The 21,254-nt window shown below is 36.5% G+C and overlaps 1 long non-coding RNA gene across 1 annotated transcript in view; it reads left to right on the top strand.

Moving 5' to 3' along the window:
* Positions 1-21,254, top strand: part of LOC118664949 — a 277,905-nt gene that overhangs the window by 76,073 nt on the left and 180,578 nt on the right. The gene's annotated exons all lie outside the window — the stretch shown is intronic.

Genomic DNA, 21,254 nt, shown 5'->3' on the forward strand with positions numbered 1-21,254 from the left:
TGTGTATTTGTTCTTTATCTTACCCATCCAATTTAATCATTTAATTGTGCCAGATAGAGTTTAGACAAATAAATTCTTCTCTGCTCTTGTGAAGGCACACTGACTTAGAGGTACCTATGTTCATACTAAGTGGAATATGGTCAATTATTATAATAAATCCCTTTTTTCTTAACAGTTCCTACTTTGTTAGTACTTATAAACTATTGTTTTCAAGATAGTTCACATTTTTCATAGCTGAATCAAAAACTTTTGCCTTGTATAATTTGAACTCAACAAGCCTATGAAATTAGGGTTGAATGGAGGCATTGTCAATCCCTGTCTAGGCTTGTGGGTGGCTTCAGACATCTTAGCAACAGAAGCATTTAATTGCATAGGATACTTTGTTTAACAGGTTAAGCACATATTAGAGAGGTAATTGGGGGAAAATGAACTTACAACCGATCATAAAGAAAGATTTTGATGACTTCCTCTTGCACATTAGACTGTGTGGTTGCTTTGTTTTTCTTCTTATCCATTCAGGTGGACTAAAGTTGAGGATAATAGCAAGTATCTCTCATTATTTTTCATGTCTTATCATCTTTTTGCCTCTCTGGTCTTATCTCTGCTTTCCCACATCACCCCCAACCCAATTCATAAGTGGGCATAGGTAAGATGCCACTCATTGCTGTTGTTTGGAGATTTGGAATATGTCCTTTCTTTCTTTAAAATTTCGATACAGTTCAATGAAAACGTCAATACAAAATACGAAGTATCATTATGTAGGACTTAATCTATAAATTGGTTAGAAAGGAAATAAGAAAAAAGGGTATAAATGTTATCTGGATATATTTCCCCCCTATAAAATTCTGTATCTATTTTTTAGAGTGAAAAATGGAGAGCCAACACTAGGAAAAAAATGTACTTAATTTTTATCTCCCTTTATTTTTCAATGTCCTTCATTTAATTCAGTTTGAATTCTTTTATTTTTACCTTTGATAATAAACAGATATTCTTTTGTTTCCATTTTCTGCTTACAGCACCCTGATTTGCCCCTTGAGAAGGTACCACTACAGCATTCTCAGCCCATGGGATTCAGATAAACATTGAATGGCTTCCCTCTGGTTATAGGGACTGGTGCAGGGATGAGCCTTTGACCCAAGTTGGTCCATTTAGATTTTAGAGCTTCTGATACACTGGGAGCTTCTGATGAAGAGAACAGAAAGGAGGTATTCCTTCTCATGCAGATGCTGAGAGATTGTAATACAAGGTAGCAGCTCTCGCCATCTATTTTGCGAGCAAGAGGAAGTATGCAGTCTGAACACAAAGCCCGAACCTAGCGCAGCATAGCCAAAAGGTGAAGAGAGCTAGTCTTAGTCTTGATGAGGACTTTTGAGCACCTGGATTCAGCTGCTCCTAAAGCCATATCAATAAGAAGTTTTTGATGCATAATAAACTAAAGTTCTATTTTTATTTTTTGTTTAAACCTGTGGAGATAGAAACTTTCTTCTCTTACAAATGAAAGTCCTGCCAAGTACATCATTCTCTTCCAAAGTCATCGCTCCTTTTTTCCCTGAACACTGAAAGCATATTATTTATTTGCTATTTCCCACTTGGTTAAAAAAAAAAAAAAAGCATACGTTTAGACCGTTTTGTCTCTATTGCCTCCTGTCATTAGCCTCATTTTCAGATCCCACTATTTTTTTTTTTTAAAAAAGTACCACTATATTCCTTGTGCCCTGAAGAGTGATTGACACAATAGTAAACACTCTTCCACATTTTTCTGTTTCCTATATTGGAACTTTCCAATCACATAGCCTTTTTTTTAATATATTTTATTGATTTTTTACAGAGAGGAAGGGAGAGAGATAGAGAGTTAGAAACATCGATGAGAGAGGAACATCGATCAGCTGCCTCCTGCACATCTCCTACTGGGGATGTGCCCGCAACCCAGGTACATGCCCTTGACCGGAATCGAACCTGGGACCTTTCAGTCCGCAGGTCGATGCTCTATCCACTGAGCCAAACCGGTTCCGGCAATCAATCACATAGCCTTTAACTCATTATGTATTTCTTCGAATTTATTGGGATTGACCTGACTTACATATCCTTTTTCGGGTAGATATGAAATCCAGTCATAATACTCTAACATTTAAATGTAACGTAAAACTAATGATAATTGAGAAGAAATTAAAGCTGATGTCTTTAGTATGGGTGAGAGGGACTTCAGAAACTCAGTGTCTTAAATATCAAAAGTTGGCATCTTTACCTGCCAAGACCTTCACATCACTATTTAAAAATTGTAGCTCATTCAATTAAATTGCAGCACACAAAAAGTATTGCAGTTTATTTATGTGTTTTTAAATATTTAAATCTTGATATTTATCCAATTGTTTGTTAACTATTCTTAATATCATAAACGCCGCTTTTAAAAATTTTACTCAGTCTCTTTTAGAGTCAGGAAATCAGGATGCTTCTACTCACACCTCCCTTGGGACATCATGTTCCTTTTGTCCTCCTCCTCCTGCTCCACCCTTCTCCTCCCTCCCTCTTCTTTTCTTCTTCTTCTCCTCCTCCTCCTTTTCTGCTTCTTTATCTGACTAGAGAGGATCTTTCTTCCAAAGAGACATCCTTACATTTGCGTTGTGACACATTCCTTTTAAACACTGATGGTGCAACAGCAATACTTTTCCTACTCATTTATTTTAATTTTTCTTCATTTGGATCTCAGTGAGCCGTTATCATATACAAACAGCCTGGACCCTTGAGATGTTCTGGAATAAAGATAATTTGTAGACATTGTAACTGTTCATAGAAAATTTGTTGTACAACACTGATTCTTCACAATGTGATGAAGATACTTGTAATTGGGGACACATAATAAAACCTGCCTCAGCTAGGAAACTGTTCAGAGACACATGTTATTTTCATGGGTGCCTTTGGGAAGGAGCAGGCCATGTAAAGAACTTACACTGATATTAAAAAAATTACAAATTATCAAATTAAAATCTTTAGGGAAACATGTTTAACTACCTATCTCAACTACATTTTAAACATTTTCCTCCAAGTGACAATGTATAATTTTTAGATATCCACAAGCAGTTTGTCAAGTTAGTTAAAAAGGGTGAGAAGATATTAAGAATAACACATTTTAGTCCAGACAGTGTGGCTCAGTGATTGAGCATCAACCTATGAACCAGGAGGTCATGGTTGGTTTCCTGGTCAGGGCACCTGTTCAGGTTTTGGGCTAGATCCTCAGTAGTGGGCATGCAGGAGACAGCCAACTGATGTTTCTCTCCCTCTTTCTTCTTTTCTGAAATCAATAAAAAAAATATTTTTAAAAAGATTAACACATTTTTAAAAGGGCGAATAATCCCTGCATTATGTGTCAATTATGGTAGCAAAACAAGTTCAGAAACATATACATGGAAGAAATGGAGAAGAGAAATTAGTTGAGATTAATAGGGAGGAAAGTGTAATGCAGTTCCTGGTGGGAAAAATGAATTCAGAGAGGAATCCAGAGGAAAGAGAAACACCAGAACATATTGTCTTTCTCTTCAACCACTGGAAGAGATCCTGTGATCAACTGCCCTAATCCCTCTTCAGGACTGAAGGACTTAGCCCCAGTTGCTGGGTGTATTGGCTGCTGACAGCTCTTAACTGTGAATCCTCTCCAGAAATTTCCCTAGGCTAGAAAGAGCTGCCCCTGCCTCACCCTAGAAACAGCCTATATCCAATGACTGGTTACATTTTTATGCTAGAGGCCCAGACTCCTGTTGCAAAGTGGGATAATACTGGAGGGCTTTCAGCTTCCTCTTGGGGACAGCTGAGACATTTGTTGAGAATGAATCAACTCTCTCCACCCAATTCTGCTTCCTTCCTGTCCCTTCCCCGCCACAGGTGCTGATCCCGAAAGTGTCTTCAAGTAAACTTCCTGCATGTTAATCTCCCCCCCAGAGACCACTTCCTTGGAAACCTAACCTGACACAACCTGTGAAATTATTTCTCTGGTTGCCAAAGTTTATTGAATAAATATTATATGTAGGAGATCATATATGCACTCTACATGGATCGTTTAATTTGATCCTCAATTCATAAGGGAGATTCTATCATCATCCCCAATTTTCAGTTCAGAAAACTGAGATGAAGTGAATTTAAATAATTTGTTTTTGGTCCATGGGTGGGGAGTTGTGGTCCTGCACACTCTCCAGGGACTGTGGGAGGAGAGAGAGTTTCTAACAAGGAGCTTATGAGAAAATTTTAAGACTGTTGGCCCTCAAGGAGAACGAAGAGTCAGCATTCAGAAGGGGATGTAAAGTCTACTTTCAATAGGTATTTATAACACTCTTTGACTTAGAATGGGAAAGGGAACTTTTCAAGGATAAAAGTTGAACAAAAATGAATAAAAATATCTAATCTCGGTCCCTAATTTTGAAATGTAGTTATATTAGTTTATATTCTGAGGATCCTTCAGATGATCAGTTGCAATAGATAGATTAATTTTTATATAAAGAATATAATTTTTTAATTACATATCTTAAAGTAAAGTTTGAGGTAGCATTTAATCTAAGAGAATTCAGAATTTTAACTCTTGTTTAACTAAGTATTGGCAAGTACTAGAGGAGAAAAGATGTTTTTCCTTTTTGAAAAACATAGTTTCCTTAATGTGTTTATTTTTCTAAATATAATATGTAATCATGATTAACAACAGATGGAACTATAGAATCATAGTAACTATTAATGAGCTTTGTGTTTCCTTTTATTTGTTTTTTTAAGCATGATGTAATCATACTAGCAGCTCTATATTCTTTTTAAACTTAATATTAAAATAGCTATTTATACAGTGCATGGGCACTTCATATGCATTAGTGGCTTCATAATGCTCTGCAGAGCAGATGTGTAATTTTAGCTTGACTGAAAAATGGCCCCCTGAAGCAAGGGGTCACTTAGGCAGTGCCACCTGGCGCTGCAGACCTAGTCTACTCAAGACAACAATGCTTTATTTGATCACAGAGTCAAAATGACAAGTCAGTAGAAACCAGAGAACCTGTTAATCACTTTACAATGAACACTGTACCTGTGAGAGTCAAGTGGTCAAGTGTGACCAATGAGCATGGATTCTGAGCCATCAGAGTTAGCTACGTGATGGTAACAATGGCCTCATGGCACTCACCTTGGTTAAATATTTGCCAACCAAGGAAACTGTCATTCCCTTGCTTAAAACCCCATAGTAGCTTCCCATCACTGTTGTAATAAAATATAACATCTGTTTAGATAACTTTGTCCCTACCCACTTCTGTTCCATTTCCTACCTCTCCCACCTAGGGGCTCACCAACCCCCTAGCAATATTATGGCCTTTGAAGGTGCCATTCTCTTGACCAAGAATGCCATTTTCCCAATGTTTCCATCCCATTATGTCAGTTCAATTCTTATTTGTCACTCATGGTTTCTTTAAAATGTCATTTTCTCAGAAGCTTCTCTGAAATACAGATGACAATAGTTAAATTTGACTAATATGTAAACTCCCTCAGCACTCAGGCCTCTTTTGGACAGTTGTCTCAGTTGTAATTGAACCATTACATACAGTTATTTATTGAGTAGATAGATACTTAAAAGTAAATTTGATGGGGTGATGCCATAAGCAGTGAGTACATGAGGTCAAAGGACCATATCTCTCCCATTTATCATGTGACTTCAGTACTGAGCTCTGGACCTGGTATGTATTAGATATGTGTTAAAATCACACAACTTCCTTTCTTTGCCTTTTTCTCTTCTCTGTTTGCATTTTCATCTCCAACATTTCCCCCCTTTCCTTGCTAAGATGAACACACATATACAGGCAAACACAAACACATACACAGGCAAACACAGACACACACAGACACACACATCAAAATGATGTGTGTGTGTATTTTTGAAAAAAATCTTCAGATTTGTGTTCAAATTAAATTTTCATCTTAGACTAAAGAGACTTTTTAAGTTGACTTTATATACTCCTGTTTTAATTTGGAAATAAAGATTTTTATTTTCTAAATTTTAGGATACACCTCACAATTTTCTTTTGTAACATGAGTACTTACTTGGTCATTTCCAATATCTTTGGACAATTAAATTTAATTATTTTTTTCTACTATACACAGTTCTGCAATTAGCTTATACCTATAAAACAAACACTTTTGTATTTTCTAATTAAGTTTATTTCTCAGGGTAGACCAAAGAAATGCTTATAAAAGATGATTCTTTCTTTTTTTTAAAAAAAAAAAAATATGTTTTTATTGATTTCAGAGCGAGGAAGGCAGAGAAAGAGAGATGGAAATACCAATGATGAGAGAGAGTCATTTATAGGCTGCCTCCTACATGTCCCCTAGTACGGGATTGAGCCCAAAACCTGGATATGTGCCCTGACCATGAATTGAACCATGATCTACTTGTTCATGTGTCAATGCTCAATAACGGAATCATACTGGCTGGGCTAATAAACCCTTTCTAAGCTGAAATTTTTAAAATCACAAATGTGATAATAGATATTTAATTTAAAAAGTATTTTAAATTAAATATCTATTTCAGATTTTTAAATTTGTTGTGAAAACTCATGTACAAGTAAAACTGTTACCAACCTAGAAAGTGAGTGTTGCTAGCTGATTTTAGTTTTCTTTAATCTTTCAGTAAATGACAAAATATTTAACCTTTTGAGAGAACTTAAATTTACGTTCCTATAGTCAATGCTGACACTGCTAAGAATGAATCATTAAATGTGAAAGGAAGGCTAAAAGGAATAATGTTTAACCAACTACCCTTCACCAGTGCCACATTTAGACAAACTGTATTTTTGGATATGTAATATATTTAAATGCCTAGGTATAATAGAACCAAAGAAGATATTTGTCAGTTGTTGGACTTTTAAAAGCCTTTTGCATGCTTACAGAATCAAATTTGGTGACTGTAAAGGAATGTGGAGGAGATGGGAAGAGAGGAAAGTTTCTTTATTTGTTGATATAATGAAAGATTTCTTGTAAAGTGAATAATGGAGCTCATTACATACCTCAATAAGAGAAATTGAATTCAACATGGAAGGAAGAAACTACTTCATCCCTTCTTCTACATTTATGAGCGGCATGTGCATAATATAATATTCTTAATTATATAGAATTCAACTAAAAGGGGCATTCAATTAATCAGATTTTGTGCCCTCTGAGGGAGTTCTACTTTGGGGAAAAATAAAGGATAACAAAGGTCAGCTAATTTAATAATATGTATATGATTTATATTGTTGAGTAATAGTTTAATCCTAAATTATAGATACATACTACTTAAATATTTATGTATTTTATACTAGACACCTGGGTTGGTGATTTGTTTTTGAAAGAAAAATTTTTGAATGCCTAAAATAGGCCAATTATTAGGATAAACACTTAGGATTAAATGATAAGCCAAAATAGATATAACCTCCATCCTCATGGAGCTATAATCTAGTGGAGGATGCAGACATGGAAAAAATGTTTTCACTTTTAAAAATTAGGTAAATTGAAACTCAGATAATCACTAAATGGAAAGTTAAATAATGCTTTTAAGAGTGTGTAAGAGAGCCATTTGACCTAATTGCAAAGGTAACAAAAAGCTTTCCCACAAAGGAATAGAAGGGCAGTGAGATGAAGAATGATGCAATTATTAGTTTAAGAAAACAACACAACAGAATTTCTGAAGAGATGAGCTTTAAAATTTGTTCTTTGATATTAACCTCTATATGAAAAATTCATATGACTAGAAGCACAATAACTTTTAAAGTGGTAAAAATACTCCCAACTGAAGAGTTTTGTTTCATCATTCTTTCAACAAATAATGATTGTCTAGTTGTAGCAAGAAATCATCTCGATTATGGGAATATGGTGATTAACAAGAAAGACAGTTTCTTACCCTGTGGAGCTAAACATCTGGTAGTCCAAAACAAGTTAACCCATTAATAAATAATTTTATCCTATATAATAAAAGCCTAATATGCAAATCGACTGAACAGCAAAACGACTGGTCGCTGTGATGTGCACTGACCACCAGGGAGCAGATGCTCAATGCAGGAGCTGCCCCCAGCCTGCAGGCTCCAGGCCAGTCAAGGTGGGTGCCAGTGTGGGGGGTGGAAAGAGGGGGAAGGCCCTGATTGCCCTGCCGGTTGCCCCATAGATCGGCCCTGATCACCGGCCAGGCCTAGGGACCCTACCCATACATGAATTTCATGCATCGGGCCTCTACTATATTAATAAATGCTGTGCAGAAAATAAACCTAGCCAAAGGGCTAGAAAGGGAATGGGACAGGAGGGGATTTTTTTTTGCATGTATGTATATATGTACCAGTATATTTTTGGTTTTGTATGTCACAAAAATTTTAGATATATTGGTTAGGATATGTAGAAATAACTAAATAAGTGACATTAAAGAAGAGACTTTATAATTGAGAAAGTTATATTACAATGTAGGGAGGATCATATGGAGGCTAAACAGGGTTGAGAAGTAATTTTAGGGCCCTGCTCTGGACACTTCATCCTCAGAGGCCAGGGGGCTTGGAATATGGTGAATGTAGAAGAGACTGTTAGGTGATGATGTTCTTGGAGTCATAGGCAGAACTATATTGTACAAAGCCTTGTTGGCCAAGTAAAGAATATACATTTTATTTATAAAAAAGTGTTTGGAAGGTTTTAAGCAAAAAAAAAAAAAAAGAATTAGTGGGCTCTAGCAGTACTTGAGCTGTGAAGTGATGGTGACATCAATGACGGTGGTAGTGAGAGAGACAGGGAAAAGTGATGAGATTTAGGGATATTGAGGATAGAAACTTACTGATGGATTGGGCTTTGGAAAGCAGGGAAAGAGGAAATAAGCAGAAGTCATAAGTTTTTAGTTTGGACAACTGGGTTGATTGTGGTGTCATTACCAAGATGACATCATATTTATTGACATCCTCATATGCCTCCACCTTAACATTTGCTCACCCATCCATCCATTCTTTTTTTTTTAATATCTTGTTATTGATTTCAGAGAGGAAGGGAGAGAGGGAGAGAGATAGAAACATCCATGATGAGAGAGAATCATTGATTGGCTGCCTCTTGCTCGCCCCCTACTGAGAATCGAGCCCACAACCCGGGCATGTGCCCTTGACCAGAATCGAACCTGGGACTCGTCAGTCCACAGTCTGACGCTCTACCCACTGAGCCAAATCAGCTAGGGCTTCATCCATTCTGTTATTTTAATATTGAGTGCTTACTTTGTGTCTTGTGAGAAGCACTATACCATTGAGAGACAAAAACAAAAAAGACAAACTAGATCCCCACCCTACTGAAACTCCCATTTTAAATAGAATCAGATGGATTGGAAAACAAACAAATAATTCTACAGACTGATGAGTGGGGTGAAGGAACTAATGCAGGTCCTGTGGTAGAGAGTAAATCATGGTCCTTAAGTTAACCAGGATCACCAGGGAAGGATTCTGTGAAATGATACCTAAGCCAACATCTATGGAACTTTAAGGAGTCAGGCAATACAGAACCTGGGGGAAGGTTTTCAATATTTTAATTCAGAATTTTAAAAAAAATTCTTCTCTACCACATTAGACATCATGACTGGTAAGACTAGTTCTTCTTACTGAATATTCTTGAGAATAAATTCACTGACATTGTTTCCCCCCGCCCCTCACACACACACTTTAGAGCATTAATTTCTTTGATCTTTCTTTCAAAGTAAATTTTATATTCTTACTGATTTAAAAGAAAACACAGCCTGATTAGTGTGGCTCAGTGCTTGAGCATTGACCTATGAACCATGAGGTCAAGGTTTGATTCCTAGTCAGGGCACATGCCCCAGTTGTGGGCTCAGTTCTCTATAGAGGGTGTTCAGGAGGTAGCCTATCAATGATTCTCTCTCATCATTGATGTTTCTATTTCTCTCTTCCTCTTCCTTTCTCTCTGAAGACAATTAAAAAATATTTTTTAAAAAGATAACACAAGCCCTAGCCAGTTTGTCTCAGTGGATAGAGTGTCAGCCTGATCCTGGTTTTGATTCTGGTCAAGGGCACATGCTTGGGTTGCTGGCTCAATCCCCAATGGGGGACGTGCAAGATTCAGCCAATCAATGATTCTCTCTCATCATTGATGTTTCTATCTCTCTTTACCTCTCCCTTCCTCTCTGAAATCAATAAAAATATTTAAAAAAAGATAACACAAAGCTACACTATATTACATTAAAGAAATCCAAAATATAAACTATGAAATTTCCTATAACTTCACTATTCCCTCTCTGAAATATATGTTGTGAACAGTTTTTGAATATTATTTCACCTTTTTGATATACATATGTTTATATATATTGTATTTGCTCAATTTTAACATAGTGGTACTGTATAATACTAAATATATTTTTTATTTTTTTATCATAAATATCATGGATAGCTTTCTTTGTAAACACACATGAAACTTTTCATTGTTTCTAAAAGCCACATAAATAATCCATTCATGTATCTACCACTGTTATTCAATGGTTTCTCTATTTAAGACTATGTAGGTGATTTCCATTTTCATCATTATTATGGACTAGAGGCCCGGTGCATGACATTCGTGCACTAAGCAAGGGGGTCCATCCTCCTGGCCTTCACCCTCTCGCAGCCTGGGACCCCTTGTGGGATGTCTGCCTGCAGGCTTAGGCAAGGGAGTGGGCCTAAGCCTGCAGGTGGACATCCCCTGAGGGGTCTTTGCACTGCTTCAGAGGCAGAAGAGGCTCCCGCCACCTCTGCTGCGCTTGCTAGCCATGAGCCTGGCTTCTGGCCGAGCAGTATGCTGCCTGTGGGAGCTCACTGACCACCAGGGGGCAGCTCATGCACTGAGCATCTGCCCCCTGGTGGTCAGTGCACATCATAGCCACCAGCTGTTCCACCTTTTGGTTGATTTGCATATTAGGGTTTTATTATATAGGATGATAAATGAAATGTTCTTAAGCAATTATGGGGTATGTCTAAAGAATTTAGCATAACTGTTAGCATATGCATATTTTAAAATAACAGGTATTCCATGTTGCATTCCAGAAGTTTATAATATTCTCATTCATTTATATGAATGAAGCATGAGTATCCATTTATAGATTTTGATAAGATTGCGTATCAATATGTCATTTTTATGTTCAGTTCTTTGATAACTAATGAATTTCATGTTGATGTTATTTCCCTTTTAACAAGCTGATTCCTCTTTCTAACTTTACTTTTAAACCTCATGGCTTTTATGTTCATTTGTCTCACAATTCTACATTTCTTTCTGAATTTCTTGTATTTTTATTATCCAAATAACACCTCATAAATGCACAACCCTACAAAAGCTTCAAAATTTAAAGGAGCTATTGATATTCTCAACAGCAAATACAATTTAGAGCATGAGAAAAAGTTAATATGTGGTGGGCTAGTATTTGTGCAAGGACAAGAGAGAGAAGTAAAAGTGGACACTGTAGTACTCTGCTAGTGACAGTGAGTTTTAGCAGTTCCCATTTGAAGCCATACCCCAGACATGTCACAAAGCAGGGTCAGCAGGAAATGTATTTCACTGTTATTGGGTGGAGTACTTACATCTGTGTGGAATTTATTGAGGTTTTCCTTTAAAAGGTGATGAGTTTTTTTCTGGGTGTTCCACGAATACTTAAAAGAGTACATCAATATGTTGTAGGTTTCACCTATTCGATCTACTTTAGGCATTTTATTTTAAACCGGGACAATATGTTCTAGTAAAGAATAAACAAATGCATATGCAACACATATGATATTTTGGGAGTGTTGAAATCAGTATAAAACACTTGGAACTTCTGTGAAAGTTTGATTTGGGGGCAACACCACTGTTAGATATACCTAATATATTCGAGTAATTTTTATATCATATGCAGATAATAGTTTCCTAGATGTTTGCTGCTGATGTGTTTTTGGAATTTTATCTTTGTATCTCTATTTTAAATGTTTTCTTTATGTCTTTAGTGATTTCATTTACTCTTACTTCTTTACTTTTGCTGCAGCATGAATTTATAATGCTTTTCATCTTTCCCTTGCCTTACATTCTAATTTACCTATTGAGTTTTTTTTGCACCTTATTCTCTGATGCACATTTAGCAATCCTCTTATTTTTTACTAATTTTATTCTCTTTTAGAACTCCTGTATAATTAAGAAAGCAAGACATAGTGTAGTTTAATCTACTTCAAAAAATTATGCTTTGTCATCGTGAAAGTCCCTATTTGTTTAGTCTTAGAAATATGCTTATTTATGTTTTTCTGCTATTTTGTTTTGTGCCTTTGTTTTACATTGTCTAAGATTTCTTTTTTTTAATTTCTTAAATTTAAAAAAAATGATCTTCAGAAGTTGGGGTGGTAAAACTTGTTTTTAATTGTACAGGTGACAATATTTCTGTTTACTTAACAGACTGTTATGTTTCTATTAACCTAATTTCACATTAAAAACAAAATAGTTATCTTTAGACTTTTCCACAAAGAAAGATAGGGAATTTTGCACTTATAGGTTTGGAATTATGCAGTAGATTATTTTTTCATTCAAATACAAATTACTATTTTTTAAAAATGATTATTCAAATTATTATGCCTTTTACTAGCTGTCAATTTATTCAGTGCTCATGCAATCCTGAAAAACTCATTTTTAAATTAATTATTTCGGCTATTTTCAGAATACCTGAGTAATAGATTTAGAAAAAGAGCTTAGAGTATATATATTTTGAGAAATTTATATAACAATGTTTTTCTTTTATTTTCATATATGAATGATTATAGAATGGCTTACAATTTTAGGTGTAATAAAATCTTTTCTTAAAACTCTTCTAATATTTTTCTTTCAGTGCAAATCAGAAAGATCTCTCAGTGTCTAAAGCTCTCTCATATTTACCAATGGCCAAAGTTGAAACAGTTGGGAAAGTAAAATTAATGACAGCAATATAGGATTATATGCCATAGAAGAAAATAAATATTCAAGCTTCCATGCTGATATAAGTAAATAATTGAGTAAATAATTGAGAATAAGGGATAGCACTCTCATATATGAAATTCAACAAAAAAGTAGTAAGAATGAGGGAATTTGCATATTCCTCTATTATTAGTATAGATTGTCAGGTAAGATTTACCAAAGGATGCTAAGATTGAAGTGACATAGTATGAAAAAATACAGGGCATTTCTGTGGACTCAAATTGTCTACCTCAGGATATTTATTAGTTACAAAGGGAGAAAGAATAGTTTCTGAATAGAAAAACCTGACAAACAGCACTTTAATTAAGTGATCAAGGTTGCTAACACCAGTAAAATTGCATGTTGACATTATGTGGCCTCTGACATGACGTACCACCCATTTGTTGCAACTACAAGGCAAAGTCTTAGTGAAATTACTCAGGAAATGGCAGGAAAGACACCTGAGACTAGACAGAACACTCACAGAGAATTGAGACAAAAATCAACACTTCCATGCTCATGCTGCATATGTTTTTCAATTCCCCCTAATTATTTTTCTTATTCCCAGGCAGACATTAAAACAATGGATAGTAGTTTCTTGCCACGAAGAGACTACTTTAAAAAGTGATACTAGAATGCTAAATATGGATTTTGATGAGTATCTAAAGAATTCTCAAAGCCAAGGCACATTTGTCTGAGCATACAGTACATGTGCTTTAATTACATTAAGTGAGATTTCTAAACATCTGACATCTGTTTACTAGCAAACATTTAATTAAGTATTTGAACATAACAATGTTAAATGAAATGTTTTAAAGAAGCCATTAGAACTCTGCAGTTCTAACTGCAGTCCTGACAAACGCAGAGGAGGGCGGTAGAATCTGTCACTGCAATCAGGGACAAGGAGCCCATTTGCTGTGTGTCCTTTGTTTGTTGCCTGTGTTGTCTGCCTAGGCTGAGCACCTCTCCCTCAGTGAGGATGCATTACTCATCAGGGCCTATGGATGAGAAGGTGGGCCTCTTGTAATCAGAACAGGGTGTCCAAAGTGTTTCACTCCAAGACCATCATGTCTACAGACTAGTAGAAATCCTTTGTTTCCCCCTTACCGTTAAAGAGTGAGTCACATTAAATGTTTTCACTTGGGCATTGTCTAGCTACTGGAAGTTACAAGCTCTACTTTTATCTAGTGATTAAATATAAATCAAACACTGCAGCTTTAGCAGGTTCCATGTAAACACTGCAGACATAGAAACTCTTTTATCTCGTGCCATGTTGCTTTTAAGAGAGAATGTCACAGAGTAGACACATGGGAATAAGGTTTCCTGAATGCAGTGCATATACATCCAGCTTTGGTGACCTCTGGAGATAAAGCTGTAGCATGGATGTCTTGTAACCTCTCCTATGGACACCCTATTACATTCCAGCACCCTGCAGGGCCTGGAGCCCTATGGTTCCTAGTTCATATAGCATCACTTGGGACTTCCTCCAGAGATGTAAAAACAGCCATCATTATGAAGACTTTTCTAGATCCCTCTCTCCTTATTGAATATTAAAATCTACCATTGTCATTCCTGTTCCCTTGAGATAAACCTTTGTGGTTACAATTTAGGTGGGTATGGGAAGGAGTCCAATTTTTATGTTAGTAGTGGGTAAATGGTTAACCAGGTCTGCCTTTCAAATAACACTGGTATTTGAAAAGAAATTGTAAATGTCCTTAGGCAGCATGTAAAATTGCATGTTAAGCATCTAGCATGCTATGCCCAGCAAACACTAAAGTGGCCGTTATTGTTGTTTTGCTGTTATTATGTTGTTCTGCTATTATGATTGCTGTTTTGTTATCATAAAGAGCACAGGGCTATCATGAAGAAGGTCTCATTGTAGAACCAGTTTCTTAATCTGCAGTGCTTCTATCTCTGTGGTTTATTTGCTGTTCTCTAAATGTAGGCTAATGTCTAGTTACGCTCTGGACCTATATACTCAACAAACAGCAAAGTGTAATATTCTCAGTGTGTTATTCAGATTCTAGAATGGCTTAAACATTGTTTTTCCTCTAATAATAATTATAGTGATGGCTAATATTCATCAATAGCATACTCTATGCCAAGCACCGCACTAGGCCCTTTATGTGGATTATCCTGTTTAATTCGTATAAGAATTCCATGAGGAAGTTGTTATTATATTATTCTATTTTTATATATAAGGAATCCATAGGTCAGAGAAGTTAAGTAATTTGTCAAAAGACATATACGAGTAGCTAGTAAACAACAGAATTAAAATTAAGCCCAAGCTCTTAATTATTAAGATATTTGACTTCTATCATTTCTTGAGTGGTCTCCTCCTACTTTGTACACTGTCTGCCTGAGCTTGTTGCTAAGTTATGTCTGGTAGGAGATCTCTCTTCCACCCATGAAATGAAAAACCACTTCCTTTGCAACAACTCCTTTTGCAACAATTGCTACTTCTGCATCTTCCTTTTCAAAAAGCATTAACCACCAATAGAGTGCTTTAAAGGAGCAGAACGAGAGCGTTTATCTAGCAAAAGAGCTCTACTGAGTGTCAGGCACTGTTCTAGGTAATGTGGAGTTAGGAAAACAAACACGGTTCTGGCTTCATGGCACTTAGAGGCCAGAGAGGAAGATAGAAAATAAGCAAATAAATGATTAAGATAACTGAAGGAGCCCGATCAGAGTGGCTCAATGGTTGAGTGTCAACCCATGAAGTAGAAAGTTCCACATTTCAATTCATGGTCAAGGCACATGCCAGGGTTGTGGGCTCTATTCCGAGTAGGGGCATGTGGGAGGCAGCCAATCAATGATTCTTATCATGGATATTTCTATCCCCCTCTCCTCCCTTCCTCACTCTAAAATCTATTTCTTAAAAAAAAAAAAGGTAACTGAAGTAGGAATACATGCTTTGAAGAAAATAAAACAAAATGAGAAAAGCAAGTGACTTATAGCAGGCTACTGGGCTTTTGAGTTTAGCAGCAATGCCAATAACCAGCAATAGGGATCTTGGATCTTAGTGAATGCTCTGCTCTGTCCACACAATGGAGTGCAGTGAGCTGTGGAAAGGAACAGGAATCTCTGCACTGACATGGAATGATTGCCAGCCTAGTTTGTTATTTAATTACTAGTGGCCCAGTGCACGAATTCATGCACATTGAAAGGAAATTAATTAGAAGAAATATTCACCCTTTCTCTATAATTGAAGTGTCAACCAAATTCACAAACAATGACAGATTGAAACACATGTGTGTGATTGGCACCAGCGAGAGCTTTATATGTATCACACATGTGTGAGTTAACTTAGTCTTTTATAGATATAGAATAAACTTGCTTAATTAGACCTGCTTTCTGATGTAGCTAAACTTTTTCCAGCCCAGTGAAGCACCCCAACTTTTCTTTCAGGTAATTGTCAGCAACACAGCAGTAAGTATCAACATGAAGCAGATTATTATTGTAGATCACACAGGGAGAACAAAGGGTAAAATATTTAACTGTAGCACTATTTGACTATATTCTGCGCAGTGAGAAAACCTGAAGTCATTTTCAAGGTCCACCATTTCTTCTTTTCAGTTGGGTCAAGTTTCTAAGCTTTCTAAATCTTCATTTCCAATTAATGAAAAGAAAATGGGGTTTCACCGAGTCTCCTATCTACCTACTCCCACACTTCTGTGAGGATCAAATGAGATGAGGCACGGGGAAACGCTTCACAGACATTTAGTTAAAGTGTAAAATGTTTGCACCTGGCTATAAAGCAAGTTGTGTTCCTGGGCTGAAGAAACTACAAGGAGGCTAGTTGCTGGGAGAGGAAGCTGGGTGTTGCTACATGATGTCAGTACCTGGATGGACACTTAGCATATTAGCCTTTTATATAGATAGAATATAGATACATTTAATTATACTATTTTTTGTATAAGAAAGGGAAAAATATATATACATATATCTGCACACACATGTTGATATATGTACATGTACATACATAAAGATCTATAGGTATATGAACAACATATTTGATTATCTTTTTAAAAATGCACAGTGGCTGAACAAAACAGAAAACTCATGAAAAGGATTACTGTAGGAGAAGGGGAAAGAGCAGAATGGAAAGGAATGGAAGTGAGATTTCTGTGAATATGTCTTGGTATGTAATTTTGACTTCAGGAAATAAATGCCTTTCATAATTAGAAGAAAGTTATTGGATCCCAAAGTAGTGAAAGAGATTGAAAACAAGATTTAGTGAGCTCTTTTTTAAAAAATTAAATATTAAGTAGATGACATCTGCACACTTTCCTTACTGGTTCTTGAAGACACCAAGTATATTCCTGCCTCAGGGCCTTTGCGTTTCACATTCTCTTTGTGGAACTGTCTTCCCCTGTGTCCCAGTTTGCTCCATTACTCTATCAGGTATCTGATGATATTTCCTGAGTCAGCTGTCTAAAGTAGCACCTTCACTTTTTTTATGGCCCTTGTTACCATTTGTCTAGCCATGAGATGCAGGAGAAGTGTGCCTAGAATATTGTAGAAGAAAGTGTTTTAATATTCAACATCACCTGCATTATCTCCTTTTTCCCCCCAGTCTTAGAGCTAGATTATGTTTGCCAGCTTTCCTTGCAATTAGTCACCCATCATGTGGGTAGACTAAATTCTTGCCAGTTGAACAGGATTAAAAGAGATTCCAAACAATTGCAGACTTTACTTATACAATCACTCTACCCAACCTCTCCTTCTTTCTATGTCTCACAATATACCACCGAATGGAGAAGAGTACAAAGACTTGGATGAGGGTGGAGTTTCAAGAACAAAAGATCTTGGACTTGAGTATTTGCTAAAGCAGGGCCCCTCTACTAACCTTTTTTTTCTGGGACCTGAGCATGACATAAATTTATTTTATTAAGCCCTTGTATTGTCATAGTCTAAACAAGAAAACAGAAATCACTAGAAGTATTTACAGCAAAATAAAATAAACTCAGGGAATTAGTTGGCGTAGATGATGGAGGGACATGAGAGTCAAATAAAAGACCAAGAAGTAATCTATTGATTAGTATCAGCAGGAAACTACTATCTCCTAGCGAAAATAGACAAAGGGAGGTGTAGGTAATTACAGAGCCCAGAGCCTGGAAGCCAGGACCAGGAAAAGCCCCTTGAGTGGGAGAGGGGGCCATGGAGGAGGTGTAGCCAGTGTGTCTTGATGAGGTTACCTTGGAGAAGAAATATTCTGGATTTTCTCTTTCCTGTTCTCCAATCTCATGGCATTACCTTCCCTGAGCTGGATTAATCTGGAGGTGAGTGGACAGAGGTACCTGTGAAGAGCAGACTGTAGGGATCAGAGCTGAGTAGGAAAAGAGCAAGAGTCATGCCATCACTGACATTGAATTCCTGGGTTCCTTTAGGTCATGGTAAGTATACTGTCTTCTAATTCTGGCGTAATAGAAAGCCTCTGGAGGAATGAGAGCTGGATAATGCTATGACCTGACATACCATAGAATAGCATGATGCTGGTGGCATTATGGAGGAGAATATACTATAAGCTGGGTGGGAAAAAGAAGCAGGGAATAGTAGGGTGTTGTAGAAATCAAGGCAAAAATGTTTTCTTGGCTTAGTGTGGAAATGGTGGAGAAAATGAGAAACAGTTGAATAATTGCAAAGATAAGTCAATAAGATTTCTGACATATTGGCTCTGAGGTATGAAGGAAAGAGAGGAGCCAATGAAGTCTTCAGGAATTTTGATCTGAACAACTAGGTGAATTATAGTGCAAGTTTCTAGACTGGGAAACGCTTAAAGTTTGGAGGAAGGAATGAATAATTACTAGATTTTTGAGATGCTTACAGGAATTCCAGTTTTTATTTGGAAGTATTGGAAGGTCTCCCTACATTGGCAGTATTCCCTTGAATCACTGCCATCATTTAAAAAGTAAAAAAAAAATAACGGAACCTTATCTGTAGTCACTGGAGATCTGTTTTCATGGAGTCACCATGTCACCATTTCACAATAACACCACGCTAAACATGAGTTTCCTTTAAAAAAATTTTTTTAAATATATATTTTACTGATTTTTTACAGCGAGGAAGGGAGAGAGATAGAGAGTTAGAAACATCAATGAGAGAGACATATTGAGAGAGAAACATTGATCAGCCGCCTCCTGCACACCTCCTACTGGGAATGTGCCTGCAACCAAGGTAAATGCCCTTGACAGGAATCGAACCTGGGACCTTTCAGTCTGCAGGCCGATGCTCTATCCACTGAGCCAAACCGGTTATGGCTAAATTTTTTTTTTTTAATTAAATTTATTAGGTTGACTGGTTAATATGATCATATAGGTTTTAGGTATGGGTTTCTATGTTGTAAGTTCTGTATATTGCACTGTGTACCCACTACCAAAAGCCAAATTTTCTCCTGTTACCATATAGTATGTCCCATTCACCACCACCCAGCATTCCCTCTGGCAACTACCACACTGCTGTTTGTGTCCTTGAGTTTCAGTTTTATACTCGCATATCAGTGGAGTCATATGGTTCTTAATTTTTTCTGACTGACTTGTCTCACTTAGCATGAGTTTCTTTGGTGGAAAGGTTAGTATTCCCACTTTTATCCGTGAAAAAAAAAAAAGTAACCAAATTTGAGCCTTGGAATGGGACGGAAGGATCCAGTGAGAAAAGGAATAAAATCAGGTTTTAGACCAAAATAAAATTGAGCCCTAAAATTTGAATACTCAAAGTAATGGCTTGAATTTGTACCCTAAGAATTGAAGCTAATCAACATCTTTTATATAATTATCATCTCACCTAAAATGCTAAAATTAAGATATATGTAATTAGTATGACTCACCTATAAAATATTTAAAAGATAATTATCAATGATGATGATGACTATGATGATGATAAGAGTTATACCATACTTTTAAAAGTAGTCTCACATGTTTCTTTGGATTGCCTTTAAAATGGCTTCTAATGTTAGCATGGGTGGAATTAGTAATAAGAAATGGCTTTCAGTCTCTCACCACCATAGTCTCCTTTTCGAGAGTATTCAAATGGGTCAATGTTCCAAGTAATTAATGGTGTCTTGAAATTGACACAATAGTCCTGTGGTGTAGGTAAGTGCAGTATGGAGGCACCATGGTTCCCATGCTCCGCATTCATGCCTAGATAATGGTGGTAGGGTGTGGTGATGACAACCATGATGCTTGGGCTTGAATCCCTGTTGAGCTACTCACTACAATGTGATCTTCAGCATGTTATTTATTTTTCCGTTTTCTTATTTGAAAAAACACACACAAAAATGTATGTTCTAGGAGACATTGCATTTTCGCAATTGGGTTGTAACCCTCTTCACTCACACTTCTCTGTTTCCTTGTACTTTTCTAAAGGAAAATGGAAATCTGATAACTCAGAATAGAAGTCAATAAAAACCTGAATCGCCAAATGAATGCAATGATCTGTGACAAAAACAATGATTATCTACCTGTGGGGCAAAAATTCAATAAGTGGCCAGTCATTTTTTGCTACAGTTGTGGACTGAGCAGGTCCTGTGGCTACATTTGCCTGTATTACCCATTACTTTCTCTAGTGTGAATTATTGATAACATTTTTTGGTGGATTTTTCTTGGATTGATTAAAGTTTATAACTGAAGCAAATATTTTCAAATTGTGACAGCTATTGTGGGGGTGGGACATGTATAGATTGAGTCAGAATGGGGGGAACAGCTGTTTCTTTAGTAACGACGTATATGAGATACTGGCTTCATCATTTTACTACCTTTGTAAACTTAATTAACAAACATCTGCATCCTGCTATCTATTCCCCAAGGTTCTGACATTTTCCACACATTAAAATACCTTCATTTTTTTTAAATTGAACATTTCCATGCAGCCATTCTGACAGTTACCAATTGGGGATGTGTCAGGTGTAAAACTATTCTTTTGAGGCTTTAATTGGTCAGAATATCAGTGCATTTTTTGACCACTAATCATGGGATATGGGATAAAAACTGGGTACTTCACATCTTCTTTCTTTCTGTCCGATTGCACAGCTGTCAGTGAAAAATTCAAGATCACTTCCATGTCTGCAGTGCATATATAACTGATTCAGATCAATTCAGGTTCCTTTTTAAAAATAACCAGTGATTCACTATGCAGATCTTAGATGTATTTTTATACTCCCAGGTATATTCCTTTGTCCCTCTGATGCCTCTTCAAAAACTACCCCTGGTTTGATGTTCCTAAATAATGGCAGATTTATTGCTGTGATTACAAGGAATGGGGAAATCTGTCTGCGTCTCTTTCATACACATGTGAAGGCTTGATATGGATTTTGATGGAGC

Source organism: Myotis myotis, unplaced genomic scaffold, assembly GCF_014108235.1.
Source record: "Myotis myotis isolate mMyoMyo1 unplaced genomic scaffold, mMyoMyo1.p scaffold_m19_p_10, whole genome shotgun sequence".
NCBI lineage: Eukaryota > Metazoa > Chordata > Mammalia > Chiroptera > Vespertilionidae > Myotis > Myotis myotis.